This window comes from Xenopus laevis, chromosome 2S (assembly GCF_017654675.1).
Source record: "Xenopus laevis strain J_2021 chromosome 2S, Xenopus_laevis_v10.1, whole genome shotgun sequence".
In the NCBI taxonomy this organism is placed as follows: Eukaryota; Metazoa; Chordata; class Amphibia; order Anura; family Pipidae; genus Xenopus; species Xenopus laevis.
The window spans coordinates 27,336,262-27,363,811 of NC_054374.1; the positions used below are offsets into that span (position 1 = coordinate 27,336,262).

A 27,550-nucleotide genomic window follows, 5' to 3' on the forward strand; every position below is an offset into this window, starting at 1 on the left:
ACAAGTACTAGGGATGCACCGAATCCAGGATTCAGTTCGGGATTCAGCCAGGATTCGGCCTTTTTCAGCAGGATTCGGATTCAGCCGAATCCTTCTGCCTGGCCGAATCTTTTTGCCCGCCAAATCCTTCTGCCCGGCCAAACCGAATCCTAAATTGAATTTGCAAATTAGGGGCTTTTCCCTTCCCACCCCTAAATTGCATATACAAATTAGAATTTGTATTCGGTTAGGTAATCGGCCGAATTTTGTTGGTAAACATGCCCCTAAGGGAGAAGTAAACCCTTGCTACTAAAATCCCCCACTCCCCTACCCTACATAGACCCCCCAACCTGCTCCCCCCAGCCTAGGTGATACCTCTGCTAAATGCCCCTAACTCTTTACTTACCCCTCAGTGCAGATTCAGGGCATCGGAGCTCACAGCAGCCATCTTTATCTTCTGTAATCTTCGGGAAGTAAGTGCTGTATCGGGGCATGCGCAGTTGAAGGAATTTTCTGTTTTGCGAAGACCGTGCGTGCGCTGAAAGTCACGGAAATTGCTGAATCGCTGGAAGAAGACCTGAAGGTTACCAAAGTGGCTAAAGATGGCGCTGGTAGAGTAAAGAGTGGCATTTAGCAAAGGTACCACATAGGCTTGGGGGAGCAGGGAGGGGGGTCTATGTAGGCTAGGGGGTTAGGAGATTTTAGTAGTAAAGATTTGTTTCTCCTTTAATGCATTTCCCCCCACCTACCTGCTGTATTTGCTTACCATATGTAAGATTTAAATGGTATCACTACAGAGATTAACTGGCCCCTGCATTGTTTAAACCTCAAATTCAGACGAATCCCCTGTATTGTTCACACCTGTGATCCCCCCTGCATTGTTCACACTTGTGAGACCTCTATTGTTCACTCCTGAGACCCAGACTGAAACTGCCCACATTGTTCACCTGTTCCCACCTTATTCAAAATGCTAATGGGGCACCAGCACTGTGTCACTGTATGTAGTACGTATTACAATGATAGCTTTCCCTGTCTCCTGCTCTGTTCTGCCTTCCCTCCCTGTGTGTGCCATTCTCTGCTTGCCCAGTGCTGCCTTTGTGCCATTCTCTGCTTGCCCAGTGCTTCTCGGGTGTGCCATTCTCAGCTTGCCCAGTGCTGCCTCTGTGTGCCATTCTCTGCTTGCCCAGTGCTGCCTGTGTGTGCCATTCTCAGCTTGCCCAGTGCTGCTTGTGTGTGCCATTCTCTGCTTGCCGTACGCTACCTGTGGGATGTAAAACTGTTAGGGGTTTATTTTTGGGGTTTGTTAACATTTGGAAATTGTTGTTAGGGGCCCCTAAGGTGTTTAATCATGTGTTGGGAGTTGTATTATCCACAGGGAAGGATGAGGCATATGGATTTAAGGGTATGTTTTAACATGACTTCAATTTTTCACATATGAGTAATGAGGGATTTCCCTGCAGTGAGCACCAACCATTTGGTTTTTTGGTGTGCTACCACTGTTAATGTGGATATGATCTTAAAAGTTCTTGTGGTAACGTTGCAGGTCTAGACCCCAAGAGCTTCCATCCTACTAATGCCTCTAGTATTCACATTCCCCTTTGGTGCCACACTTGTTATCAATGTACAAGCAGCTTAGTGTGCTGCACTTGTGTGTTCTCCCTCCTGCTATACAACAATCCTTAACAGTTATAACAAAGAAAAAGGAAGCTAATCAGCCATTCAATTTATCCCTAATAGTAGCGAGTTGATAAAGGGATGGTTCACCTTTAAAGGGCTTAAAATGTCATGTTTGGTCAAAAAATCTGCCTCTTATTTTTGGTTGCCACCTGGCTGGTGTTGATGCTGTTCAGTCTGGGACTGGGTGTCTGGGGCTCACTAGGGTCGTCACTTTAAACTAAGCCCTAAAAATGAATATGGCTAAAAATGCAATATTTTATATACTGAACTTCTTGCACCAGCCTAAAGTTTCAGCTTGTCAATAGCAGCAATGATCCAGGACTTTAAATTTGTCACAGGGGGTCACCATATTGGAAAGTGTCTGTGACACTCACATGCTCAGTGGGCTCTGAGCAGCTGTTGAGAAGCTAAGCTTAGGGGTCGTCGCTAATTATCCAGCAGAAAATGAGGTTAGCCTGGAATGTAAGATGATGCTACAGAGCTGATTATTAAATTCTTACACTGGTTGCACTGGTTTCTGTGCTGCCATGTAGTAATTATCTGTATTAATTACTAATCAGCCTTATATTGTGACATTTCTATTCTATGTGTACTGTATATTGTGAGTGGGTCCCTAAGCTCAGTAAGTGACAGCAGCACAGAGCATGTGCAGTGAATGAGCAGAAAAGAAGATGGGGAGCTACTGGGGCATCTTTGGAGACACAGATCTTTACTGCTAAAGGGCTTTGGTTGCCTGGGGCTGGTACAGAAGCCTGAAACATAACGTACATTTCTAGCCTACTTTTTTAGTAAATCTTTCCTTGTCCTTTAATTTAGTTTTTAGTATGTTATAGAATGGCCAATTCTAAGCAACTTTACAACTGTCCTTCATTTTTTTTTTTTTATAGGTTTTCACTTATTTGTCACATCTAAAATAAATGCTCTGTAAGGCTTTATTTTTTTGTGGGGTCCAGAGCCCCATCCTGTGTATAGGGGTTAAATTAATCGGAGTAATAACATTCTGTTATATTTATATTAGCATGGTCATAAAACCATACAATGTTGTTAGCATTCATCAAAGAAATTAACAGCATTGAGTTAAAGTTAGAATGTATATTTTTTTTCATAATTGATCTATTTCAGATACATTTCCTAAATGGTCGTGTGATAGATAAAATGTTTTTTATTGTTTTGTTTTCTGGAGACCAGAGCCCCCTCCTGTATATAGGGATAGACTAATGCATGTTATAATTATATTTATATGGTTATAATACACAACATAATACACATATAATACACATGAGTAGGGACGTCATCAGCTATAAACGGTGAGTAGTGACATCATCAATTATAAACGGTGAATAGTGACATCATCATTTATAAACGGTGAGCAGTGACGTAATTTTTGTCACACGATTTACTAAAACTTGTGTATTATAATAAATAAAGTACCCCTTGTTGGAATATATGAGGATATTAGAAGTAACCTTGTACTTTTATATGGTCATGGAACTCCTCGGTGACTTATAATATCCTTATTATTTACAAGAGGGGGTACTTTATTCACTGTATAAATCCTTCAAATGAACAACTTCAAAATTGTCATTCAGAATGAATTTATTTTATAATCATGATCACATGATCAAATTTACATACATCTCCTAAATGGGCATGTGATAAACTGTCAATCAGCATCAATATTTTTAAAACCGGATCAGCTGGGATCAAGTACAGAGTATAAGGAAATTATTTTTACACAATTAGATTATTTGATTATAATGGAGTCTATGGGAGTCAGCTTTTTCTTAATTCAGAGCTTTCTTTATAATGGGTTTCCGGATAATGGATCATATATCTGTACTTGATCCCAGCTAAGATATAATGAATCCTTATTGGAAGCAAAACCAGCCTATTGGGTTTGTTAAATGTTTAAATGATTTTCTAGTAGACTTAAGGTATGGAGATCCAAATTTTTAAAAAATCCCTTATACAGAATACCACAGCATTCTGGATAACAGGTCCCATACCTGTACTAAACTTTTAAACCAGAGAAATGTTGTAGAGTGTAAATTGGAAAGTTGATTAAAATGACATTTTCTTTCATTATGCAAAAAAAAAAAATGTTTTTGGATGTCCCTTTAACTGGCCAGCAAAGTGGGAATATCTCCCCAAGTGACTCCTAAATTCCCATGATCCTATGTAAATCTCCTTCCTCACTTGGCACAACTAGTTACAGGGTTGCATTTTTTGGTGGCAAAAAGTGATGCGGTGAAGGCGTGTGGCTATGACATGAAGGATCGCTGGTAATGTTTAGCAGTGATGAGCAAAATATTTTACCAGGTTTTGCCAAAACCAACGCCTATAGACTCCAATCTGTGAAAAAATTGTTGTGTTTCAAAAAATTGTTGCACAGCAGCTTGTTTATATAAACTATAGCTGAAGCAAACACGCCAGTTTTACCAGTATAGGGCAACACTACATTATATTTTTATTACTTTATAACATTCATTTTTTTATGTTACTGTTCCTTTAAGGGGGATGAAGGTTAAGGGTACTGGGCGGGACGTCGGGACTAGGGTTGCCACCTTCATCCCAAATTAACTCCAGGCGGGAGGTGGGGCGGGTGATGTCGGGACAGAATTGATGATGTCAGGGCAGGGGACATTGCGAGCGGGGCAGGTGACATCGGGGGCAGAACTGATGACATTGTTGGTGGGGCAGATGATGTGGCGATCAGCGATTGGCTGATCGTCATGCCATTGACTGTAGTGTCCTGTCCAGATTTCCTCATTTGGAAATCCAAACAGGCTGTTTTCACCCGGACAGCCCTTCCAAAAATCGGGCTGTCCGGGTACAAACCAGACAGATGGCTACCCTAGTTGGCAGGATCAGACTGGGGAGCCCAGGGCCCCCCTCCGACCCCCGCCTGTGATGCGCCCCCTACTATGAGGTGCCGAGTGTGCCTGCGTGAATGGATGTTGCGCGCATGCGCATATGGCGCTGCACGGTGCCTAAGAAAAACTTTTTTGTCAAGTGCATTTGGGAGAGGGGACTGGCTAGGCGGGGGCCCATTAAGGGTCGAGGGTTTTTTCCTGGTAAATCCTGGAAAAAACTCAGTGGGCCCTGCCAGCATAGGACCTGCTTCCCCACCTGCACTGTCAAGTGGAAAGTTAAGAAGAGGGATGTGATGGGTACTGGGCTGGTGCAATCATAGGGTAAGGGGGTGGTGGATGCCAAATTGAGTGTCCTTTACTTCAAAAAGAGAGCCATTGAAGTCACATATATATATATTTATATATAAATACTGTATATACAAACCCGAACTCTTTTCCAGCTCGACTCTTGCTATTTTGCAGTGCCTGCAAGGCAATGTATCTTATTCTGGTTGTAAGAGTAGTGATAAAGCACGATAAGCTATTCATTAAGGGTATATTTATATGTTTATGTATGTTTATGGGAAGATCATCCTTTAAAACATTGTATTGGGAACTTTCCCCAAAATATGGATTATTAGAGAGAAAAAGGAAATTATTTTTAAAAATTTTAATTTTTTGGTTAAAATGGAGTCTATGGGAGATGGCCTTCCCCTAATTTGGACCTTCCTGGATAATGGTAGTAAGACAAAACAGAGGCGCCAAAAGGATAAAATTAGCTAAAAACACTTAAAAACCCAATGGGTAATTCAGAGAAGGTAGTAGTGGACTTACCTCCTCCAAGCAGACACCAACGAAAGTGGTAATTTTCAGTAATAGTTTATTCACAAAACAGTATCTGTCATAGAGGCGCCTGGCGTGTTTATACAAAGACACTGTTGTTTTTGCTCCCGTTCCACATTGCCTGATGAAGCAGGAAATGCCTGCGAAACGCGTTGCAATACTGTTTTGTGAATAAACTATTACTGAGAATTACCACTTTCGTTGGTGTCTGCTTGGAGGAGGTAAGTCCACTACTACCTTCTCTGAATTACCCATTGGGTTTTTAAGTGTTTTTAGCTAATTTTATCCTTTTGGCACCTCTGTTTTGTCTTACTACTATATCGAGTCCACCTCGAGTGGAGGGGTATCATCCTCTTTTTCGTCTTCTACAGAGAGCGACGTCTTATTCCTGAGTGGGGTCAGGATAATCTCCCCACCTGCCTATACAGTGGTTGCCTATCGGTAACCCTGGTTTGTGAGTATTAATTTGTTTACTCTACCATTACTCCTTGTAAAAACATATTACACTATTGGGGCTCTTGGTGTTCCTTTTTGTCTTCCTGGATAATGGGTTTCCTGATAATGGATCCCATACCTGTATTATTATTATTATTATTATCATGGGCTAATAAAGGATAAAGCTGTATTGTTGTAGACTGAAGGAAGCTAAAAGGACACATTCATCCATTGAGTGGGCTGAAACCTGAGCGATGCCGATGCATTGTAATGGAGCTTCACAAATTTCTCTCTGGCCTTACAGAGCTTTTAACAAGTGCAAACATTGGGAATAGATGCTACTCTCAATGGATGAACCAAAGCACAGGACAATCAGCACATGATTTTGCTGCTGATGCACCATTGCTGCTACTTCCAGTGGCACACACTGACAAATATGTTCCAGGCACGTTGCTCTCTTCTTTAATACACAGATCTCTGGGCACTGTCCATCTCTCTAGCATCTTCTACTGCACCAGGACTTGTATCAGCTGATCATTATTTGACTGGAATTGGCAAGTGTTGACGCAACAATGGAGCCTTACTTTGCTTTGTTTACATATTTCAAGTGTACCTTTTAAAATGACACCTTGAACTAATGGCAATGTTGTATTCCTTTCCTACTTTACCCCAGAATTCTGTCAATATTTTGTTGCAGGATTAAGGGGCAGATTGATGAAATATCAAGCTGGGAAATCTTTAAGGATTCCCAGCAGTTCTGTCTTATTTTTTTCTAATTTACTGACACATTTCTGACAGTCAGTCAGGTTAACTAAATGATACATTAAAGGGCACCTGTTGGCCAAAAATAATTTCCCTAACCAAAGGTGCGGGCTAATAGAGCCTGCACTCTGGTTGGGGGGTACCAGTAGGTTTTTTTTTAATAAATGTCCCACCCAGGCCCTGATTTACTCCTTCAGAGCCCCTTGGCCTCCAGGTCCTAGCACCCATCCAGTTATGCCCACCGCCCCTACGAGGGTGCAAGTACATGCGGCGGTGCATGCTCAAGCGCATAATGAGCAAGTTGCAGCATTCACTCATTATGCGTGTGCCTCAACATGGCCACTCAAACCAAGGGACCTTCTATTTCTGGTGGTGGTAATTTAAAAAAAGGAAATACTGTTACCCTCAACCAGAGTGCAGGCTCTATTAGTTTGCACCTTTGGTTGGGGAAAATATTTTTGGCCAACGGTTGGCCTTTAGGATAAGTGAATGATAACATTCATTTTGGCTGGGTGTTAATCCTCAGAACAGCTCAACAGAAACAATGATTACTAACACCCAACACTTAATCCCTGATGCAAAGCATATCTGGGAATGATCATTTTGGATTTAATAATTCCAAATTAAAGCTTTTGGAATTATTTTCTGTCACCTGTTTTATGAGCAGCTTCTTTGGTATCAATTGTAGGGATGCATCGAATCTCCGATTCTACTGAGTTCCTGAATATTCACAAAGGGTTTGGCCAAATTCTGAAACAAATCTAACCCTAATTTGAAAATCAGCAAAATCTCAGAAAAGCGCTTGAAACATATCCATACAGTACCTTCCATTGTGAAATCATGTGATTTTAAGCAATTTGTTTCAGTTTGGCCAATTCGCTCAAATACTTCCAAAAAAGACTTGAATACCAGGATTCCGCGCTTCCCTAATTGCCTGTAAAAAAGATTAAACCTATGATTTAGTCAAATCCTTAGTATTTAACCATACTAAATCCAATCTTCACTTGTCTATTTTGCCAAAGAGAATTTTGGTTGCACAGATCGACATTTTGGTGACTTAAGACACATAAATAGAAATGTAAATACCTGTATATGAACTGGGGTTGCATCAAATCCAGGATTCTTTTGAGGATTCTGCCTTTTTCCTTTATCCTTGTGCCTGGCCAAACCAAATCCAAATCCTAATTTGCATATTTAAATTAGGACGGTAGGGAAATCATGTGACTTTTCGGCACAAAAGAAGAATTTCTTCCACTTTTTACTTTCCTGCTCCATATTTGCATATGCAAATTCGGATTTCGTTCAGTATTCAGCCAAATTTTTCACCAAGGATTTGGGCGAATCCCAAATAGAGTACTTTGCATGGGGTGGATAGTAGGCGGAGTCTGGGTGGGTAGTGGGCGGAGACTGGGCAAGAAGTGGTATATGGAAATTATCCATGCACCACTACTGCTATTAGGAAAACTGTTAATATTTATCTATAAAATATATTTCTGTTCATTATTCTATGGCTTTTTTTTTTTTTTTACAATGTAGATCTGATTTATCTTTCAGGATTAAAGAGTTCATAGCTGTTTCCATTGATTCTGGTAAGTTTTAATAAACAAATGTTTTACCGTGTACATTCAATAAATCCATTTCTAACTACGCGAAGGGGGTTATATTATTAAAATCCGAATGGAAAAAACTCTAAATATTCAAGGTTTTTTTACTATAAAATCCAAATTTTTAGTGGAAAACAAAAACCTTGAATTATAAGGGATTTATTAAAACCCGATGCTACAAAAAGTCAGAATCTGAAAATCTGGCATCTCAGAACTGCCGAGGTTGTCAATAAGGAGAGGTCCTTATCCTATTTGGAAGTTTCTGGAATTTGCCCAAAAATTTGACTATTTTGGACTTTTCGGGCAAAAATCCAGAAATTCTGGCTTTTCAGGAAAAAGCCTGAAAAAACGGTATGCTTCTCGGTTTTATCAAGTTTGTCCCCAATCCAATTAAATCATGCTTTTTTAATAATAAATAAGGTCACATCGTGGATTCTAGTTGGTTGGAATTTTTTGTTTGAAAAAATCAGGAAAACTCGGATTTTGATAAATAACCCCTTAATAATCGTTTTAAAATGTCTGTTTTTAGAAAACACAACGGAAAGGTCTTCAGTAACCTGACTAAGAAAATTAGACTTTGAAACTTTTAAAAACCAGCGTATGTAACACCCTAACCCCCCCCCCCCGTCATGTACTTTACTTTGATTGTTTCATTTAGAAAATATTGTGAATCACAGTAAGTAATTAATTGATTTTATTCCTAAATAGGATATTTACTGTTAATTTAAGTAACGTAGTTCTGGGAAAAAATTGTTCATTAATGAAAAGGGCAAATTTATTCTTGTTTGAATAGGGAAAAAAATAAATAAAGAAATGTTATATTTTTTTCAAACAATGGTCCTGTCCTGCTTTATGGCAGCTGAGATTCTAGCTATCTGTATAACAGAGCATTCTGTCCCAGTGGCTGCACAGATCCTATCTGATCCCCATTGTAAGCAGCAGTCCTGCCCTGCTTTATGGCTATCTGTATAATAGGGTATTGTATCAAAGTGGGCACAGGAAAAACTGAGAACCCTCTGACAAGAATGACTGCTGATTTTCTATGGCTATGACCGTGCTCAGTAGACAGGAGTGCCCCAGTTCTTTATCAAAAGGATCAGAGTGTCTTTCATCAACATCCACAGAAAACTCTTGTATTTTAAAACCACTACAGAAAAATAAATATGTGTACCAGAGTGGTTGATTTTTTTAGTGGCACGCTTTGGTTCATGCGGCTACTGTATATGAGGGTTTTTTTTTTATTTTTAGTAAATAATAAAGGGTTTTATTGCGTTGTATTTGCCAATTCGCTTATCTTTCAGGCTCATTTTAGGAGAAATGCAGTGAAATCTTTATCCAGCTCTATTTTAAAAAAAAAATACAAATTAAGAGAAGTTGTTCGACGCACAGATATCGAACACTATCAATGTTAATATCCATATTTTAACTGTTGTTGGGCTATAATAAACATTGGGAAATAAAGGATAGGAAGTTCAGCTTGGTGTTCATGACTCTCATTTGACAGTGCAGATCCCTGCTGACCCCCCATGAAACACTTCAATTGTCCCCAGCATGGGCAGGGGTGAGAGTGATACATCTTCCTTAGCAAAGTCAGCCCTTACATGAGTAGCGGTAACGTGTCCCTTGCAGATGAATTGGAGTCAGAACGTTCAGTTTCCCAGGCTTTCGGTTTCAAGTGAATTCAAAAGTGCCTGTGTCAGATGCACTTGAGAAGCTCAGCGTTCCCCAAGGTCTTCTTCACCCGCAGCCAGTGTGATCGGCTCGTTCCTCTGTAGGTTAATAAACCAGCAATGTACACCATCAAGGCATTTGCCTGTTATCCATTAGATTGTTCTACAATTCTGCTAATCTTTAACCCTTTGCCTGCCAAGCACACAGATTCTTCTCCCAGGCAAGGCCGCATAGTATCTGTAGGCAATATTTGGCTTATGATTGCCTATAGCTGCCATTTGGCCTTTAAAACAGGGAATCACTTTCAGATGTTTGTTAATTGGCTGGGGCTAAAAAGCTCCTTGCTTTTTCTCTATAGCCCCTGAGTTAAGGGGAAGTGCATCATGGTCTTATTACTCCGTCACATTGTTTACTGGGGGACATAATTTTAAATGCACCACAAAGGAAGGTAATTATTCACAGTTTGTTGGCTGGGACTTAAAAGTTCCCTGCTTTCCCACGAGAGCTCCATACTGAGGGTAGGTGCACATTGGTCTTACCATACCTACCAACATTCTGGAAATAAAAAGGACAAAATAGTTGCCGTGCGTAGCATGGCGGAATTATCTTGACCACGTCCATTTTTGTGGCCACCCCCTAATTACCATGTTCATTTTACAAAATGTCGCAGGTTATAAATGCTTGAACATATTTCTGTGTTTTTTTCCAGTTATTACAGTTTTGCTGATGTAGGTGAAATGCCCTTTAAGCTGTGAGTCTAACTTTTCCTTAGGGACCTGTTATGTTATATTGTCACAATTACTTATTTGCTTATCTAGATAATTTGAATTGTTACAAGTGTATCTTATCTGCTGTTGTGGCTGTTCTAGGCTCTCTGCCAAAACCTAATTAAGTTAGAAACTTTGTCTCTTTTTCTGGCTGTTCAGTGCAGAGAAAAACAGGACTTTCCAGTACAAATGTGGGACTGCAGGTTGAGCTGTCAAAAGAGGGACTGTCCCACTAAAAACGGGACAGTTGGGAGGTATGGGTCTTACTACTCAGTCACATTGGTTTCTGGGGGACTTGATTTTAAAAGCACTACAAAATTATAATGCTCATAAATAGTGTAGGACTCACGTACAATGAGGGACCTTGACGTGGCATGTGAGCTTACATATTTTGGCAAATCGTGCGCTGGCAATTTTTCTCTTTTTTTGTGTACACATATTATCTGTGTTAGCTGGTATTACTTCATTCTCCCCAAACTAGTAGGCTGATGAGCCCCTAGACCAGTGATCCCCAACCAAGTCCTGTGAGTGCTGAGTTATTGCTGTGGATGTGCTTGCTGAACTACCACTTTTGACCCATATAAGCTGCTACAATCTTCTTTCTGAAGACCTCAGGCAACTCTTTTGATCTCACCATGGTGCTCACCTCAACACCTCACCTCAACAGTCAGGAGCACACCAAAAAATTCAGACTTTTTGGGAAAAAGCCAGAAAAAAATCAAAAGATTCAGGAAAAAAATCTTACAATTCAGGTTTTCAACTCGATTTAATCAAGTTTTCCCCCGATCTGATTAAATGCTGATTTTTTTTATAATAAATGAGGTAAAATGGTGGATTCTAGTTTGGTCAAAAAAAGATAAATTTGGAGTTTTAACCCCCACCATGTACTGCACCTTCCGAAAATGATGGGCTAGTGGCTAGGGACTATAACTATTCATATGACGTGTTTTAACAAGTGGTTTATAAAAGATCTAATTCATATCTGTTTGTACTTTGCTTTGATTTTGTCAGTGGTACCAAGTGAAGTGAATGCAGTTCTTTACGACTCCGTTACGGACTCACTATTCTAGGATTAGGCTGAATCCCAAACCGAATCAGAACCCTAATTTGTATATGAAATTTAGGACTGGGAAGGGGAATTGGGTACATCCATAGACTCTGTGCATGCAGAAGGATCCACACTCCTGTGATAGTGACAGGTATGGGATCCGTTATCTGAAATCCCATTATCCAGAAAGCACTGAATTATAGAAGGCTGTCTCTCATAGATTAGATTTTATCCAAATAATCCAAATTTTTCAAAATAATTTTTTTTTTCTCTGTAATAATAAAACAGTATCTTGTACCAGCTAAGATATAATTAATCGATATTAGAAGAAAAAACAGCCTATTGGGTTTATTTAGGGGGTTATTTGTCAAAATCTGAAAAGTTCAGTGTTTTCTGAAAACTACTCTGACCAAATCCGCAGACTTTCCCCCCTATTTATCAATACATTTTTCCGAAAAGTTCTTGTGCGGGAAAAAAATTGACAAAATTGTGAAAAACATTTTTTTGGATTTGTTGCTGACAACTGTAACTTTTTTGGATTTGTCGCCAAAACCTACTTTTTTTTTAATTGATGCGTGAAAACCACAAAATTTTCAGATTATTGAACGAAACCCACAGCAGATCAGGATATCAACAGGACATTTGCCATTGAATTGAACTTGGCAGGTCTGAGTTGGAGTACTTTTTTATTCTGACTTTTAATACCATCAGGTTTTAATAAATCTGAAAAGTTCAGTGTTTTCTGAAAACTACTCTGACCAAATCCGCAGACTTTCCCCCCTATTTATCAATACATTTTTCCGAAAAGTTCTTGTGCGGGAAAAAAATTGACAAAATTGTGAAAAACATTTTTTTGGATTTGTTGCTGACAACTGTAACTTTTTTGGATTTGTCGCCAAAACCTACTTTTTTTTTAATTGATGCGTGAAAACCACAAAATTTTCAGATTATTGAACGAAACCCACAGCAGATCAGGATATCAACAGGACATTTGCCATTGAATTGAACTTGGCAGGTCTGAGTTGGAGTACTTTTTTATTCTGACTTTTTAATACCATCAGGTTTTAATAAATCATGAAAAATTCAAGTTTTTTTTCTACGAACAAATGGTGGTTTCTCCAACTACAGACTTTGATAAATAACCCCTTTCATTTTTACATGATTTTCTAGTAGATTTAAGGTATGAAGAGCTGAATTACTGAAAGAACCCTTATCCGGAAAGCCTCAATTTCTGAGCATTTTAGATAACAGGTCCCATACCTGTATCTTTCTTTTCCATCCCCTTCTGTTCCTATGGATCATTTTACATTGAGTGAATGTTTCCCAAAGTTGTTGTAGAGCTTGTCTGTGCTTAGCGAGTATATCAGGCTTTGTGTCACTTTCCCATTTTATCAACAGGTCCTTGTACTTTTGACTGTGGGATTGGATTGATTTATAATATGGAAACCAATTTAGTGGGTTGGGTTCTCTCTACAGATTAAGCGTCCCTAAGTTGAAGGCATTTGCAAACTGGAGCTGTGGGTGTTTATTATTATTATTGTTTCAAATTCTTATGTGAGCTCAGGCACTTTAAATGTGACCACTTTATATTCTCAATCATGGGTTTTATGGGCAGGTGATTCCTCGGGCTTTGTATTCCCCGACATGACAAACTGTAAAACATGATTTCCCAGTGGTTCCATTTAAGATGAGCACTGCATTTCCACTGAACTTTTGCCTTCCTAATAAGACATACCTCCTGTTTGTCTGAATAGAATCATTAGATATACACTTTATTTCCTATGTGTCGCCCACACAGTGCCCTGTGGATATGCCTGGCACATAGAAGTACATGTTATACCCCTTCAATTAACATGCAGACTAATTGCCTTCTTATATATTATTTTCTACAATCAGAACATACTCCCACTATTTACTAAGCACTGTTCTGCTCTCTAAGGGGCTGATTTAATAAAATTCTCATTTTTTATTTGTCACAAATCAAATTTTTCTCTAAATAATTGTTTTTTTTAAAAAAATTCTCTCTCTAAAAATCTGAGATTTATTGATTGTACACCACCACGAAACCCTCTAGCTCTAAAGCTGCCAAGGATCCATACAAGTCAATGGGATTCTATTAGACCATTTGTAAACAATTCGGATGACTTTTTTCTTTTCGCTAGTAATTGGCCAAAAAACTGGAATTTTCAGAGTTTAGAGATATCAATATTTTTTTAGAGCATTGTTTAGCATTTTTTTCTGTTTGTACATTTAGACCTCAATTTTTTTTTCACACTTTATTTAAAAAAAAACAAAATTGTCAGACTCCAAAACTCAAAACCCCTTAATTGACCAAAACAACTTCTCGATAAAAAACCCAGAATCGAGCTTCGGATTGTGTAATTTTTTTTTAACTGTCACTCGAATTGTCGCCCCTAAAAACTCAAATTTATCGGCTTATGGAACGAAAACCAGCACCAAACAGCCCAAAACTATTGAGAATCCTGAAGGTATAAAGCAAATGTTAAAGGGACCATCTGCCATTGACTTATACATCATTTAGACAGGTTTTAGCTGGAGTATTTTCACATTGAAATTTTTAGCAGCTTCAGAGAATAATAAATCTGGGGGGAAAATTTAGTTTTTTCCTCTCAAAATTCAAGTTTTTCCCCTTTGAAAGCTCAACCATAAAAAATTGAGGTTTAATAAATAGGCTTTATTTTTTTATATAATTTTAATGAGTTCCATGACATCTATAATTTTAGGGGATTATTTATTAAAATCTGAATGGTAAAAACTCGAAAATCATTTTACTATAAAATCCGAATTCTTAGTGGAAAAAAAACTTGAATTTTTCGGTATTTATTAAAGCCAGATCCTGCAAAAAGTCAGAGTCCGAAAATCCGGTATCTCAGACCTGCAGAGGTGGTATATAAGTCAATAGGAGAGGTCCCTCTCCTATTTGGAAATTTCTGTGGTCTGCCCTGGAATAAACCTGAAAATTTGTGCTTTTTCAGGAAGAAACCACAAAAAAATCAAGCATTTTGGGAAAAAAAAAATCCGAATGAGTCTTTACGCTGTGGGAGAAAGTTAACACATTTTACCAAATGTAATAATATTTTTTCCTAAAAGGTTGCAATGGCAATAAAGTACAAAGGAGAGAGAGAGAGAAGGTAGAGTTTTTTGTTTTATCTCTGAATAGGGTCTGAAAGGCAGAACCAAAAGCTTTCCTATTAGTGCAGGACAAATTGAATATTTTCCCTTCTATGTAGCGCCATTCATTGCGCACAGCTGTGTACACAGGTTCTGGGACAGCCGGTACCAGTTCACTAGTAAATTTCGGTACATATTTTACCCAGAGACAAAGTGATTTGCCAGAGGACACAAGATTCCAACACAGGATTAGAATAACCTCTGACAATCTTAGGCCACTTCCAACACTTCTTTCCTTCCTCTGTAATAGATGAAGAACGTGTTCATTTCCTACGGAAATTATCCCAAATGTATTCAGCTTTGATCATTATTCAGTTTGTTGCCGCTTACCCGTTTCAGACTATGTCTTACCGTGTATTTTACCTGCATTGTATATGGGATATTGATATGGGTCATTGATCATTTATAGGGGTCATTGAAAGGGTTAGGGGGTTTATAGGGGTCATTGAAATGGGTCAAATTAAACTGATGCTGTTGTATGAAGACTTACACTTAGTTACACATGGAGTGTTTGGGGACTCACACGTTTTTCTGGCGATCAAACATTTATAAAATCTCTATCAGTAAATAACTTGTCCCATTACTATAGCTTTGCAAATTTATTCCCACTAGTAACACATTGCAGAAACCCCCGAATATGTCACATTTTCCCCCCATGCTTATGGAAAGAAAAGATTTACAGTGCGAATGAGAATTTCATGGTTTTGTTGGGTTTTCCCTGGTGTTTGGAATTTGACGGAATTATGTAGGAATCTCATATTCTACAAAATACTCTAAACAGGCACATGGGAATGTTGTGATGATTCAATCACAACTAACATGGTATGGCATGATATATGCGATTGCAAAAACACCTTAAAGGAGTGGTTCGCCTTTAAATTAACTTTTAGTATGTTATAAAATGTCCTGTTCCCAGGACTGGATTTCCTGCATTGGCTCCCCTCGAAGCCAAAGGCGGCGGTTATAGGCAGAAGAGGGGTTATATGACCAGGGTCCTTGGTGTTAGTTTTAGGTTCAGGGATACCTTACATAACAGGAACGTTAATTGCATGCTGTTATTTAAACACATGACTTAAAAATGTTAAAAAATGTGTATATGAGGTGCCAACATTCCTGACTTCCTGAATGTGTTTTATTGTGACAGGTATGTATGTTGGCAGGATATAGCTACCTGCTCACCTTGCTTTGCACATTGTTCTCTCTGTACTGTGTAATCTAACAAACACATTGCCACATTTCAGCAGCACAATGTGATGATGGAATAATGTAGATGGAGCAGCAGCCCTCGCACACATGCAGCCCTGCCTGTCACCGCTCGTGCGCCGACGCTCTGGAGTAATTAATGGTAATAACATCTTAATGTGCTCATGAGATCATAATGAGGAGAAATGAAATCTCTGATTACAAATAGGAAGCCTTGTGTATGTTTTGGCTTCAAACAATATTTCGCTTTTTACAAATGACAATTTCAGAAGTTGCCTGTGATTACATCAGGCGCATTTTTTTTCCCTTCCTTGTCTGTTTGACAAATTAGAGCTAATTTTCATATTTATTATACAATTACCAAAGTTTTCTTTCATGTAAAGAAATTGCACCTATTTAAACGTTAATTGGCTGTTCATGGTGGGGCGTCTGCTTTGCCTGGTTAAAAAAAAAAAGCGCCGATGACGATGGCAGGTTAGTAGGTAAATATAACCTGTCTACTATAGGAGAAAAGAAATATGCTCTTAAAGGAGAACTAACCCCCCTATGGCTAAAAGCCCCCATTCGTTTTCTCTACTGTCTCCCCTTCCATGCTTGCTCCCCGCATAGTGTTCAACAAGAATAAGTGTCCCATCCAGCAACACTGACCTGAATGTGCAGAGTAGCGGAGCTCAGAGGCGCCATGTTTGGTCGCTTTGGTGCGCCAAAAGCTGAAATGTCGGCGCTTCTGTATCTTAAGTAAATGCCAACTTCAGCTTTTTCGCACATGTGCAGTTGGAGACAGAAAGCTCCAGAAATTACCGAAAAGAAGAAGAGGATCCAGAAGATACCGAAGCGACTAGACATGGCACACCTGAAGTCCACTGCACTACTCTCACATTCAGTGTTGCTGGATGGGGTTTGGAAGAGGGGCCAGTGGAGAAGGCAAATGGGGCGTTCTGAGTCACAATTTAGGAGCGTAAATTTATTCCATTTACGTTTCAGTGCGTTTGTTATGACACATGTTCAGATGTCAGTAGAACAGAGGGGTTTTTTTTTAGCTCCTGATGATGTTTTTGACTAAGGTTGTGATTGGGAAAGAATTGCATTTTTCTCATTTGAGGCACATTTAGGGGCCCATTTTGATTTTTTTCCACAAAGCTAAAAAAATTCTTGGTTTTCCTATATTTCTTAAAAGCTATAAAAAATCGACATTTATTAAGTATATAAGCCACGAAAAAAAGTCAAATGCAAAACTTCGCCAAGTAAAAGTTGTTGAGGGGCTAAAGAAGTCAATAGCAGCTGCGCTGATCTAATTGGAGTGCTTTTAATCAATTTCGATTTTTTTTATTCTTTTTCTTTTTAGAGGTTTTCAGAATACTTTTTCCACTAGTAATTGTCTGAAAGACAATTGTCTGAAAAAAAATAAATAAGCCACGGCAAATGCCTCTTTGTAATTTTTAATTGCCTTCCATAGTATCAGTAAGAACATGGTCTACAGCAGTGGTCCCCAACTAGTGGCTTGTGAGCAACATTTTGCTCCCTAACACCTTTTGGATGTTGCTCAAAGCAGATGCTTATTTGAATTCCAGGCTTTGAGGCAAGTTTTGGTTGCATAGAAACCAAGTTTATGGCCAAACATAGCCTTTAGGCTGCCAATCCACATTGGTCTACCAAATAGCCAAGCAATCATAGTCCTTATTTGGCAGCCCTAGAAACCTGTTTATGCTTGTGCTGCTCCCAATCTCTATTTACATTTGAATGTTGCTGTAATAAAAGCGACTCACCCTGGTAGTCTAGTGGGGGGACGGCAGGGATGCCTGCCGCCCCCTCGGCGGGGACGCCACAATGTCTTCCTCCTCAGTGATACTCTCCTTAGGCGCGTCTCCTGTATTTAAAGGCGCATGCGCGCTGGTTTCGTGACGTCAGCGCGCAATGGCGCGAAATTCAAATGTTTAAAAGGGACATCTATGTGTAAAATCCTTGCCCGTTATAGTATTTGTTCCTGGTGCTGTTAGCTTTGCTATTCTGATCTTGATCTTGATTCTGACTACTACCTGTTGTGACCCCTGCCTGTTTCTGACGATTCTGACCTCTGTATCCTGATTTGTTTACGATCACTTTCTGCCTGCTTCGACCCGGCCTGTTCCGATTAAGATTCTGTCTAAACACCGTGCACCATGACCTTCTGCCCAAAGACTTTGCTTACAGTTGTGCCCCTTCGGTTGTTTAGAACCTTTCGCCTTGCACCTCTCGTTTTAAGACCGGGCGGCATCTGAGTAGCTGAGGGCTCCTCCCGAGGCCAAAGGCGGCTGCTACAGGCGGAAGCACGAGCCGAGACCAGGGTGCTTGGCATTGGTTCTAAATTCTGGGTGCCAACCGTTACAGTTGCTCACGGGTAAAGTAGGTTGGGGACCCCTGGTCTGCTGTATGTAGTAGGGATGCACCCAATCCAATATTTTATTATTCAAATGGATCCAGAGCCTTTCATTAAGGATTCGGGTGAATCCCAAACTGAATCTGAAGGTAGGGTTTCACCTGTATGGAAAAAAATGTTCAACTTCCTTGTCCGTATGGTAAAGAGTAACATGGTTTGAAGGTTTTAATTTGGTCAGGCACTTTGAATCGAATCCTTTTAAATCCTGGATTTGGTGCACCCCTAATAAATAGGATTAAATTAGCTTCCTTGTTAGTTACGATGGAAACATTTGTGTGAAGCCAATTGAAAAACAAAGCAAAAAAAATAAATAAATACTTCCTCATCGTCGTCAGATTTCATATCCATAAACAATAGAAAATACTATAAATTGTGGTGCTGGACTGAGTCCCACAGTCTGGGTGGATGGAAAAATTACCCCAAACAGTTGCAGATTACAGGCCTTTTGCTTCTCCAATGGTGGTGGTGTCCCAGCTCCACTTACTCTGTGTGGCTTCACCATGTTTATCTATGACACCATTAAAGGATCAAGCCTGGTTGCAGCTGGGTGGTTTAGGGTAAACCAGCATCAGAAATAACTTTTTTACATTTCTTTTTCAACTTTTTGAATTTCATTTTTTATCTACGATGTGGCATTCGCCTTTTCTTCTACCAACCTTGGATCCTCAATCATCTTCCTCCACTTCAGAAGCCTACAATTCATCTTAATCCTCTGTATTTACCTACCTATAGATACTGCTGTATCTATTGAACTTTACATTGTATAGTGCTAGACTCTTGAGCCAGTCAAACATGTATTATGGCCTTGAGGAGGTTTCTTCATCCTCCTGAGATGTTCAATGAAACACATTTAGATTTTAGATTGTGATTTATGCATATATCCTACAATGCTTCTATTTAAAGAAGCACAACTTATTTAAAAAAATATGTAATTGACCCATACATTTAGCTTTGCTGTAACATATATATAAAGGCACCCATTTTATGTGAAGAATATGTATTATTTAATACTTGCAAAATTGCTGTAAAGAGTAAACCTGTGCGATATGTAGAGTTCCATTAAATGGGGCATAAATTAGCTTTCAGTGGTTTAGTGATTTATCTCTGGAAACCATTGAAATACTTATAAAACTCCCTCTTTTGCATTGCCATATGCTTTATTGTAATATTAATGACAAAAACCACATTCTCAAGTAGATTTCCACATTGAATCTCTCAGTAGGTTGAAATGATAGTGTTTTTGACCTTGATGGAAATATTAGATACGGAAGTGGTAATTAAAAGAGGAATTGTTCAGAGCTCAGTGTTTGAAATGTGTCATTGGTGGTAAGGATAGGAATATGGAAGAAATCCAATGGGGGATAAGAGAGAAGTTGCAGAGTCAGTGCAGAGGAGATGCTGAAGGTTTCTAAGGTAAGAAGTGTAGAAAAATGATATCCAGGTTTGTAGTATCAGGCAACTAAATGCCGGTGGGAGAAGTGTGTTCTACAACCGGAGGCAGAAAAGCCTTAGTTGCAAGGATAGTCCTCTGTGTGGAATCCATCACAAAGAAGAGTAAAAGGACGCAACGCAAGCCCCCCCCCCCTTCAGACTAGAGGAAAATACTGTAACTTTCAGTAGAAGCAGATTAGGGGGTTCTTCGCATTGAGGACAGTGAGGTTGTGGAATGCACTGCCGGGTGATGTTGTGATGGCTGATTCTGTTAATGACTTTAAGAATGGCTTGAATGATTTCTTGGACAAGCACAATATCCAAGGCTATTGTGATACTAAAATCTATAGTTAGTGTATGAGTATATATAGTTTATGTGAGTGTATGGAGGGGTTATTGTGTGTATGGATGCTGGGTTTTATTTGGAGGGGTGAACTTGACGGATTTGTCTTTTTTCAACCCAATCTAACTATGTAACTATGTAACTGTCTAATATTGGTGATTAGTGAGCTACTGGGATCATTGGAAGCATTATTTGCACTCTATGGAGATATTGAAGCAGAAACTTTATGTACTATATATATATATATCCATATTGTCTTTCTTTCTTTCTTCTATCCATATTATCTTTCTTTCTTCTATCCATTTTATCTTTTTTTTCTTCTATCCATACTTTCTTTCTTTATTTCTTTCTTTCTTTCTTTCCATATCTTTCTTTCATCTATCTATACATGTTATTTCATTCTTTCATTTATCTCTATCTATCTAGCCTTCTTTCTTTGATCTATCTATCCATATTTTCTTTCTTTCTTTCTTTCTTTCTTTCTTTCTTTCTTTCTTTCTTTCTTTCTTTCTTTCTTTCTTTCTTTCTTTCTTTCTTTCTTTCTTTCTTTCTTCCTATATAATCTATCTATCTATCTAGCCTGCTACCTATCATATATTTATATGAATTTTTCTGACTAATTTGTGAGTGCAAAGCCTTTTTGTTGACTCTTTGGCATTAAGAGAGATTAAATGTTTGTATGAGTCTCTGTCTGCGAGATTATTACCTTGAGATATTGTTCTGTTTGTTAGTAATGGGGACTCTTCAGTGCAGTGACAATTGGTAATGAAACCTTCCCATTTTTAATAATCATTAAAAATGCAAGTTCATTTTATGGTCTGAATTTTTAATTGTGTTGAAGTGAGGGCTGACAAAGTGCATAAATCCATCGACTCCACCGCAAGCCCATACAGAGTCTTTTCGGTTTGTATCGACATAAAGTACTGTGCACGTATATTCTAATACTGATAAAATCCACTCACTTGACAGTCTGGAGGGTGCCCTTAAATTTCCAATAAAATATTGGAATATTATCAATATTTTGCATCATTGTTATATAAAATGACACATTTTGGATTGAGACTTTTATGTGGCTCATGTAACTAAACTGTTATTATTAGCAAATAATCATATTTGTAACTAAGAGATTGAGGGGAAAATACTTGCACAGGGAAAATCTCTTAGAAGTAATTTAAAAAACATTTATGGGCAGTTCGAATGTTGAACTTATGTGAATATTTTTTTTACTACAATACATTGGAATGTACTCACAATTGGAATGGGAGGTTATTTAAGAAAAAATGTGAACATCTAATATTTCATCGAATAGTCCAGAAAATTCAAATCGAATTTGAATTGAGTTTTCCCTCTGAAAAAAAATGTCAGAAAGGCAATTAACATATTCAAATGGTTCAACAAACCTCTACCATTGACTTGTAAATGAACTCGGCAGGTTTTAGGTGGCAAATATTCGAATTAGAACTGTTTCCATGGTCGAGGTGTGTTAAATCTCACATTTGAATTAACATTCGAATTGGGAAATTAGAATTCGAATGTCTGAATTTTGTCACCATGAAAAAATTAAAAATTCAAATTTACTATTCGACCCTTAATAAATTTGCCCTTTACAATTTAGCTTCATTGGTTTCAAATTGCTATAAAAATGACATTACACTAATTTTGGTTTAACTCTTCAGAAAAGCTATGAGTTTAATCTGTTTCGCAAGAATTTTAAGAATGTTTTTTTCTCACAGTTATTGATATATTTATTGATTTATTTGTCAGTATTTTTTTTACTTTTTCTTCCCCACTGCCTGCAACTAACACAGATTCCAGAAAGTTTTCTCAATTCAAAAAAATATGGTTGGGTTTGCAGTAGCAAAAAAAGTTAGGCTAAAGAAGCAGACTAATAAACTATTTTTATCTGTATAATTCTGTTTTCACAGTCATACTCTGAATAATTAGATTTTTAATTTTATTTTTTTCATTACAATTATATTAATTGGTCCTAATTAAGGAACAATGTTACATTATCTTTTTTTAAAATGACATTTTATGGGAAAAAAAATGTTTTTGAGATTCATAATTTGACAGATGTATTGAAAATCAGATTTCACTGCTTTTGAGTTCTTTTTTCCCCTCCACATTTTTATGCAATCGATTTTTTATATTTAGCTTTTTTTAAAAACTAAGAACACAGTTGAGTTTGGCAAGTTTTTTTTTAAAGTGCAAGTCCAGGGTGTGGGTATGTGCCCTCCCCTTGCCCCTATCTGTGGATGCCCAGGAACACCTGGATTTATGGAAAGGCCACAAAGGCCCAGGCCTAGGGCAGCAGAATTTTAGGTGCAGCATGTCACCTAAACACACCCAAATTGGTACAGAAGCACTGGCGATTCGTAGGCGATATAATAGTTTTTAATATTTCCTGTGCACCAATCCCCAGTGTTCCTCTCGACTCGATGCTGAAAATTTGTGCATGTGCACAAATAAAGGGGAGGGGACGGGGGCAATGAAGGGGCCCCTGCTATGTAAATCCAGTCCTGCGGCTCCCTCTCATTCCCAATCCTGTTTAGAAAGCAGTCGTTTTTGGGGCATGGTGTCAAAAGCTTTGGCAAAATCCAAAAAGATCACATCTATTGTCCAGCATCTTACTTACCTCATCATAAAAAGCAATCAGATTTGTCTGACATGACCTATCCTTCATAAAGCCATGCTGATTGCTGCTCATAATGCCATTCAATATTTTGAATCTGATCCCTTAACAAGCCTTCAAATAATTTGCTCACCACAAATGTCAAATTTACTGGCCTATAATTGCCAGGCTGAGATCGTAATCCCTTATTAAATACTGGAACTACAAAAAATACATCATGAAGAACTGGCCGTTCTGTAACATTCTAAAGGCGAACCCTTTAAAGCCAAGCATGTTTGTTGTGTCCCATATATATTCTTTTATGGAATACTGCAGGGTTTATTCCCCGTACCTTTTAGAAATGTGCCCTTCCCTTTGCAAAGATGTAAACTCAATTATTTTCATTATATTGTCTAACTTAATTCTCAAATGTGCCACTTTTTTTATTTTTACAGAATTATCAACTTGTATAAATTGAAAGCATATTTGCTAATGATAAGTATCTTATCTAGTGACACATTATTTTCCCCTCTCTTGTGACTATGAAAGGCTGTTGACCAAGGTTCATCTTCTTTTCCATTTGAGATATTCAAGCGATGTCTAAATATTGTCTCATTCACAGCACAGAGCGTTACAGATGCACTCGTCTCATGCATTCGAACTATCGACTAATTGCTCTTGCCTACATTCATCCGCTCGACATGAATCTCCCGAACACATGGCTCCTCAGCACACACTTTACTTTTCCAAGTTTGGTCCATGAAATGATCTGTAACCAGTAACTATACCCTCCATATGCAACCTTCACAGGTCTGAGATGCTGGATTTTCTGTTTCAGACTTTTTCCATCCTATATAATAAATTCCGAAAAATTAGTGATTTTTTAAAAGTCCAATTTTATACTAAAAATCAAAATTTTTTTCGGGATTTTTGCATTCTGAGTTTAGTAAATAATCCCCTCAATGTCACTAAAACTGACCTAGCTGTATCTCTCCCCCCTATATTATCCCAATGGGCCTTCAATCTGAGGAGGCAACTCATTATAGATTGTTTAATTTAATTATGTATAGAGGAAATCCATATGCTGACAGTAGGGGGACATTAGGGGAGGCTGTTCCTGCTGAATTGTGTTTAATACAGGGGAATACCTATGCTGCCATAGTATTATAGGATCGCTCTATACAAACTATGAGCAAACTTAGGGACTGTTCCTGCTGAATTGTGCTTAGTACAGTGGAATACCTATGCTGCCATAGTTTTATGGGATCTCTCTGTACAGGCTATGAGCAAACGTAGGGGCTGTTCCTGCTGAATTGTGCTTAGTACAGGGGAATATCTATTCTGTTGTCTCTGTGCAGTCTGTGAGAAATAGAGGGCTATATTATTATCAGCCGCACTTATCTGGCAAACCCCCCAATGATATTGAAGTTATGCCCTAGGCTGCTAGTCTGCCTACTGTAATTTATTTCAGACAAAATCAACACTATGTTCTAAATAAACACCTTTATTTTACCTAAGATAAACATATATAGCCACCTTCTGTAACCGTTAATCTAGTCTTGGCCGTACAAGTTGTGTCATGTCTCTTTAAGAAGATTATGTTCGATGTATTTACAGCTTTATTCCTAAACTCGTGTGTGTCAGAGGGAGCTAATGAATGGACATATCCAGAAGCAGAGCCAGTATCAGAGGGACCGGTATCTAAGCAATATTTTGCTTGAAAATAATTTTCTGTGATTGCCGGGAAACACATTGCCGAAACATTTCATCCCCTGACTCACTGGCTGTTCATGTATAGCGCACATAAGGCACGTTTGTTGTGGTCTCCCCAAGTATGGAGGTTACGTGAGTCACATGCCTCTTCAGAACATTATCTTTATAATAGATAATCCAATACAATGCCATGAAAGGCAAAAAAACCCCCAGCGTACGTCTGAAACACATTCATCAACACTGTTCTGCGAGTAAAGAAAAAGCCCCGCCGGTGTTCTGCCCCATCGGTGGGTAAGAATTAAATCCCGACTTGTTTTTTTGTCTTTGTTGATTCTGGCTTTTATTAATAGCTCCTTAGAAAAGTGTATAGTAGCTCTTGGTTTGGGAACGCTGGAAGCTGTGCCCTGTTTATGCAGCTGCAATGGCAAACGTCACACACGGAAATCAATGGTCACTTTGTGGGAACGTGTCCTCACTCCTGCCTCTTTTGTTTATTGATTTTAGGACTATTTTGGGCAGCGCTCGGGACAACCAACATCTAAGGCAACTGTCCTATGAGAAAATTATAGTCTTACCTTTTCTTTAGGCGAGAAACCCATAAATATGCAGGATTAGGCACTGGTAAATAAGGCTCGGCCGAATATTTATTCAGCAAGGACTGAAAGTCCTACCAAGCTTGCCTTGCCAGTAACCTATTCATTCTGCATGCTGGCTGCCCTTTAATCATACCTCCCAACTGTCCCCTTTTTCGCAGGACAGTTCCGATTTAGACAGTTCAACCCACAGTCCCGGATTGTTACTAAAATATCCTGACTTTCTCTTTGATCTCCTGCACTGAACAGCCAGAAGAAGATACAAAGTTTCTCATTCTTAATTTAAGAGCCCAGAATATATGCCAGGTGCACTTAGATACTTTTGTAACATTTTAAGATAAGCAAATAAGTAATTGTAACAATTTAAGATAAGCAGGTCTCTTGGGGAAACTGTGACTTGCAGCTTAAAGGGCAATTCACGTTCATTAGCAAAGCTGTAATAACAAATAAAAACGACAGAAATGTATTCAAACTTTTATAACCTGACTATAAATTTTGTAAAATGAGCACCGTAATTAGAGGGTGTGGCCACAGAATGGGCGTGATCAAAAACATTTTGAGCAGCAGCTCTTTTTGACCCTCTTTCTATTTCCAAAATGTTGGTTGGTATGCTTTAATTTTGACTTAAAGGGACATTCATGTATCCGGAACAAAAATTGCATCTGGAGAGGCCGAGGGCACAACCTGCACCTTGGCTGGGAACTACTAGTTCCATTATTGGTTGTTCAGCTTTACTTAATTTTTATTATGACATAATCATTGATATTCTGAGACAATTTGCAATTGGTTATCGTTTCATATTTTTTGTGGTTTTTCAGTTGTTTTGCTTTTTGCTCTCCAGTTTGGAATTCTGGTTGCTAGGGTCTTGTTTACCTTAGCAACCATGAGACACAGACATATGAATAGGAGTGGAACTGCATCTAAAGATGAGGAATAGAAAGTAACAATCACAATAAAATTGGAAGCTCACAAAGTTTTCTGACTGTTGGGGTCAGTGACCCTCACATTTGAAAGCTGGAAAAGTGTAGGAGAGGAAAGAAAATAATTCATACACCATAAAAAAGAAATAATGAATCATACTGTAAGAAACTCGTAATAATGAGAATTCCTGGCTCATTGCCGTTTTTATGATGTATGGTGAAACAGAACTTTCTATGTACTACTAAGTTCTTCTTTTTTTTAAATGAAAAATAATGAAGACCAATTGCAAAATGACTAGGAATAGGGCATTCTGTAACATACTAAAAACTTAATTTAAAGGTACACCACCCCTTTAAATAAATGGTTGCACATAATTTGGTGCACTTGGCTGTCAACATGGTCGTGACTAGGGTGCAGGGCAATTTTGAAAGGGAGCATGTTTGAAATGATTAAAAGATGCCGCTCCCTTGTGTGAAATGAATGAACCAATAGGCGAGTCCTACTAATAATATTTATTTTTAATTTGGGGACATTGGGGTGCATTTTGCAAATGTATTCTTGTTTCAAATGTATCTTGCATTTTTATAAGAAACCACAGCTTTATTTTGATTTCCTTTGTTGCACCGGAAAAGGTGGATGGAGAGTATTAATGATAAAGATTTTGTATTGTTCATGTGTTCTTGTGTCACAGTAGAAGATGAATTGGTGCTGGTGGTGAGACATTAAGGGGCAGATTTATAAAAGGTCGAGGTGAATTTTCGAATGAAAAAAAAAATCGAATTTTGAGCTGTTTTTTGTGTACTTCAAACTAGGGAATAGTCGATTCGAATTTGAAAAAAAATTGAAAATTCGAATATCGAAAATTACTGTCTCTTTAAAAATTCGACTTCATAAATTCGCCATCTAAAACCTGCCGAATTGCTGTTTTAGCCTATGGGGGACCTCCGAGAACCCATTTGGAGTCAATTGGTGGACTTTGAAAAACCGAAGGTTCCTTCGATTAGTACAATTTGAATCCGGCCAAAAACGGACCTATTCACCACAAAAAAAACAAAACTTCGACTTAATTTCGGTTGGTCTCTTTGAATTTGAATGTGAAGTTTTTTCAGTTTGAAATTCGACCCTTGATAAATATGCCCCTTATATTGCAGGGGTTGGGTGCTCCAAAAGAAATTGCATGTATTCTTGCATGGGGATGATGTGATCTTCTCCACAACTGGCAAGGAGTCACCCTAAATCCAGACTTGAGGGAGGGAGTATTTTGCACTCAAAATATTTGCTACACTGGGGATTCACACATAGAAAAGATGAATCATGAATCTGTTTTTTTTTCTAAAAAAATTGTTTTATTTGGCATAAAAATTCCAAAAAACACAAATACAAAATGTCTCCAAGTAAAGGGGTCAAGGTCCTATAAGATTCAATGGAAGCTGCGCTGATCCTGTTGGACTTTTTTTTTTAACTATTCGGAGTTTGAGGTTTTTCAAAT

The 27,550-nt window shown here is 38.4% G+C and overlaps 1 protein-coding gene across 1 annotated transcript in view; it reads left to right on the forward strand.

Moving 5' to 3' along the window:
- zbtb20.S (zinc finger and BTB domain containing 20 S homeolog) overlaps positions 1-27,550 on the forward strand; it is a 423,947-nt gene that overhangs the window by 20,921 nt on the left and 375,476 nt on the right. The window contains exon 2 of the mRNA XM_041583507.1: positions 8,103-8,137. The gene's annotated coding sequence lies outside the window, so the exon portion shown is untranslated. The remainder of the gene's footprint in view (positions 1-8,102; positions 8,138-27,550) is intronic.